The sequence below is a fragment of the Montipora foliosa genome, chromosome 5 (assembly GCF_036669935.1).
Source record: "Montipora foliosa isolate CH-2021 chromosome 5, ASM3666993v2, whole genome shotgun sequence".
Lineage (NCBI taxonomy): Eukaryota > Metazoa > Cnidaria > Anthozoa > Scleractinia > Acroporidae > Montipora > Montipora foliosa.
Window position 1 is genome coordinate 24114355 of NC_090873.1, and position 5000 is coordinate 24119354.

General features: G+C 40.9%; 1 protein-coding gene across 1 annotated transcript in view; it reads right to left on the reverse strand.

Moving 5' to 3' along the window:
* The window catches only part of LOC138002495 (fibrillin-1-like), a 472982-nt gene that overhangs the window by 368081 nt on the left and 99901 nt on the right, over nucleotides 1-5000 (reverse strand). The gene's annotated exons all lie outside the window — the stretch shown is intronic.

Below are 5000 nucleotides of genomic sequence, written 5' to 3' on the forward strand. Positions count from 1 at the left end.
AACCCCACGCACTTGGCTGGGAATGAGCATTTTCTGCTTCGATTTCCACGATAGCTGATGAATTTAATTGCAACTGATGACCCGTGAAGACACGGAGCTTGGGTCCGAAGTCAAATTAACTCCACCCGATGAGGTACAGTCATTACAACACTTACCCCATCCCCACAGCGGCTTCTCGTAACAGCTCCATGGTTACGAGAAGCCGCTGTAGGGGTTTTTTGACGATGAAACATTCACGGAGGTTCGCAAATGATGTGGCTTTAGCTTTGCGTGAAAAAATCTTGGCTGGGATGGATTTTCGAGTCGCAAACCGCCTCTGAGCTGACCACGGTCGGAATCGTAGTGTGCAGCCTTGACTTCGTCTTAGAACATTGAAAACACTGAAAACACAGAATTCCCGAAACGGTGTAATAAGCTCCGATAGGCACAAGAATATACCAGAGGTGAGTCATTTTTATTCACTTTATTGAATGAAAGTTAAATTGGGCATTTTTTAGGCTTTATAATCGACGGTATTTGATTTCCCATACAAAGTCTTATAACGCGTTTAAATTCTCAACGGCTGTCTGTAGTGACGCGAGCTTGGGCTGCCTATGGATTATCAAGCAACAGTGGAGGCACCCCGCTACCAGAGCTGTACGGGTCCGCAAATGATCCCGAAAAAGGAACGGCATGCATGCAGGGTTGAATGGTCTGGATAGAGAATTAATGTAAAGAGCGCTTATTTTTATTAAAATCACTTTAAATCATGGCTCACAAGAAGTTTCTGCCTCATTATAGTTTTCCAGAAAGACTCGGGAATTTTGTTTCTTAGGCCCGTTTTATACGTCGCATTTTACTTGGGCCGAATCGAACACAAATGAGAAAAATCTACTGTTTTCGCTCATTTGCATTAGATTCGGCACATGTAAAATGCGACGTTTAAAACGGCCCTTACCACGCTGTTATAAATTAAATTTGCGACGTTTATTACGGGATACAATCATCAAAAACTAACTTGGACGCAATTCTAAACTGACTGTGAACTGCATGCAGGGGCTCGTTTCTCGAACCGTGCGTGTGTTGCCAGAGTTGTTCGAGAAACGGGCCCCTGGTCACAATCAGTTTAGAATTGTGTCCAAGTTAGTTTTTGATCATTGTACTGCATACAATTATATGTGTCAAGTTTATAACAGCATGGTAAGAAACAAAATTCAGTCTTTCTTAAAAACTATGATGAGGCAGAAACCTGTTGAGAGGCACGATTTAAAGTGATTTTAATATAAATTAGCGCTCTTCACATTAATTTTCTATCCAGACCCATTCCACCCTCCGTGCCATTCCTTCCTTTTTTTTTCGGGATCATTTGCGGTCCGAAATGGGGATCATTTGCGTCCCGGGATCATTTGGGGTCCAATATGGGCATCATTTACGGTCCTGGTATCGTTTGCGGTACAGTTTGGGGACCATTTGCGGTCCAGGGATCATTTGCGGACCCGTACAGAGCCTTTCTTAAGGTTACTTGATTTAAGCGTTCTCGAGTAAGATCTTTATTGAGTATGCGCTGTATGTTGCCAGGATACAGCTTAGAACCCAGGCCTAATATAAGCAAATCTCGTCGCCATCTTGATTTTCATGGTACAGAATAAGTATTTCAAGCATATTCTTAACCGGTCTTATAGCTCTGCGATCAAAGTAGCACTTCTTTCGCGCTACCCGTTTACGTGACGTCACGGTGCTGTTGCGTGCTTACCAAGCCTTCTACGGGTCACACCTTGGTGAGTACTATGATATTTGTTTTCGTACGTTATACCGATGTGCAAGTTTACAGTTGTGGCACGCTGCTTCAGTTTTAATATCGATATTTTTCGTTATCTCCAGTAAACTAATTAAATTTCTTCTTTCTTTTATACCTCTTTACTTGTTTATCAAGCTAACATGGTGTAGTCATCCGACTTACCTTTACAAGCACGAAGTTTTGTAGCATGTAATGGTGGTCGACCTTGGTCATCTTTCCCAGTCTTATGAAGCCCTTGCCCACATGAATTGGCTAAGTCCTCTTCGTTGAATATCTCTGCGACCAGACGTGAGATTAAAAAGAGAGGTCCTTTGATGTTGGCGTTTTGAAGAATGGACCTCAGTTTCTCACGGTCAATAAAAACTTCATAGTCGGACAACAGCTTAACCTTTCCTTTGCTGTCTGCCTGTGAAAATAAAGGTATGCTGAGAAATCGCACGAGATTATCCAAAAGGAAGTGGGGCTTTATTAAAGGACTCGAGCTGCATGCAACATTTTGGAATTTGGACTTACAAGTGCGCAGATGTGTTTCAGTTCTGAATTCAGTTGTTTCTATCGTTTTGCAAAATGATGTGAAGAGGAAAAAAAATTAACGTTCTAAATGGCATTATGATATGAATCCCTGCTACAGTTCTGATTAATACAACGGTGAAATGCAAGGTAAATGCAAACTAACAATTAGTTACCTGGCTCGGCGAAAGGTTGGCCTGTATGGTGTACTGGGTTGCAGGCTGTGGTTGCGTACTCTGCAGAAATGCTTGAAAGTAACGAATCACTTCTATAGTAGGGACTAAAATAGCGAAACATTAATTGTTAAACTCTCGATCTGAACTATAAAAGCCTTTCTGTATCTACCTTTCTTATGACCTTCATATAGTAACCAGTCGGTCAGTGTGGCGAGCTTAGACTGGAATGATTATCAAATGTTCAGAGTCACTTTAATTTCAGGGGAATAACCAGCTGGCGTTATTTATATATCTTACCTGGTATGTTTGGAGACGGCATAGACATTTGAGCATCATCCATCAACTTTCTAATCTCTGCTCTCAATTTTGTGTTTTCATCTTCCAGATTACGGAGTCTTCTTTGACAGTTCACATCACTGCATTGGAAGTTTGCTTCGTCAAGTTCACCGGCTGTACAGTCGTTGACAGTGTTAATGGCATCAACAAATACTTTTCTTAAAATAGCGCGCTTGTTGCGTTCAGCCCAATGTCTTCTTGCATGTCGTCGTAGTCGCTGAACGCGTCAAGCATAGTATCGTCATAGTAAACGTCATTCTGTTCTACCGTGGGTATAGAACGGTAGGTTTCCGGGTATTTATGCTGTAACTGCCTGCCATTTGTTGGTATAAGCGGCTGTCTTTCTGTTGGAACATGTCCACCTCCATCAGTCGAAGGTGTTCTTTGTGTTACCCTCAAAGGTTGTTTGTTGCTGTTTTTTGCCAAAGGAAGCTGTTGTATGTTCGCCGTCAAGGGGTATTGATCTGTACTTACAAACGTAAGCTGCCGTCTTTTGTCCAAACCGTTTTTATCTGTAACCACCGAAGATAGCCGTTCTCTGTCTGTAAATGGTTGCTTTTCTATTCTTGCTAACAGTGACTGCTGTCTGATTGGCAAAAGTTGGTTTTCAGGATTGGAAAAATGTGGTAGTTGTTTCATTTTGGCCGTAAAAGGTTGTTGTAGCCTGTTTGTCAATGGTTGCAGTTTGTTTGTCAAATTCTGTTTTGGTTTGGTTGTTACCGTAGGTTGCGGTAAAGGAAGGCGATCGTTTGTCACCTGGAGATTCTCGTTTTCATCGTCAGATTCAATTAACTGTATGTTAGTTGTTGAATCTGTTGGAAAGTTAGCAGAAAGTATCTGTAAACTGTCCAACATTTGTCTTTCAGCATGTACGCTGGAGTGTGTCAGAGACTGCGCCCTTTTCTGACCATTCTGTTTACGCTTGCCTTTATCTTTCGATGGCTCGCATGGTTTCGCCACAGGGTCTTTCTTTTTAGCCTGTTTTTTGGCTGGCTGATACTCGGCATTCTTTAAATCTGATTCTTTACTCTTCGCCACCTTACGTTTTCGCTTGCTTATCTCCATAGCCCTTTCCTCGGTTTGTTCCTGGTTAATTGCTCGTAAATTCTGTAATTCATCTTTAGGGACTTTTCCCTCTTGTACCCATTTTCGTATTTTCTTACTAACATACTCTGCATATTCGTCTAAGGAATTATTCTGGCCTTTAAAAAAATATAAGAAGAAAAAGAATTGGGGTTGGCAATGCCGTAAGTCTGTGGATCGGGGAAGTTCCAAGAAAAAGAAAATACAATGTCCTAGAAGAGGACATTCGATTTAATCCTCTAAAACTGATAGTGGCAGTTCACTTCGCAATTAAGTATGAGCTTAAAAATGAAAAAATCATGCAATTGTCAGTTTATTTCCAAAGATTTTATTCACCTTTCTATTATTTCGTTTTTTTCCGTTTCGTTGTCATTTAAAGTGTTTTTATGTGTTAAGTTTCACCTCTACTTTTTTCATGCAGACGTATAGGTACACTTTGTAATTGACACTGCCTTTGTTAACTTTCACTGTCAAATGATACTCCGTCATGCATACTTCGAATAACGTGACAGTTAAAATTTGAAATAAAGGAGCCAAAGAGAAAGGGCCTGTGCGGTCAAAATTTAAAAGTAGCGACGGAGAGATGGGGATCTTATTGTAATCATGTACAATTTATCTGAAAGCATTGTTGTAAATCACAAGTGAAAAAAAAAAAGATTAATAAAAGTGTAATAACTCCGCATAGAGGGTATTTTAGCAGGGAATCCAGCCCGCTCAAGTAAGTTTTGATTTTGTATTCATTACAGGACAATGAAGGCCACCCAGTTTTTAAACCTTTTATATCTGATAACCGTTCCAAGGTAGCATTCCTGTTGAGTGAAAATGTTTCAAAAAAGAAAAAAGGACTTGCTTACTTTTCTCTCCTGTGGCAAGAATCACACCAACGTGCCTCTGTTTCTCTCCTCGTCCGGTGTTCCAGTCGATTTCGATTTCGGCCCCGACGTCGAATGGCCCTCTCAAAATGCAACGACTTTTTGGCAGTACACTGACACCATTTATTATTCATAAATACTGTACATTTTGTCTTGCATATGTCGGTGAACGAGATCTTGTTAACTGTCCAAATACACACTGCCTGAAAGACTTAACGCGGAAAGGCGGAACAGCTTATTTCATTG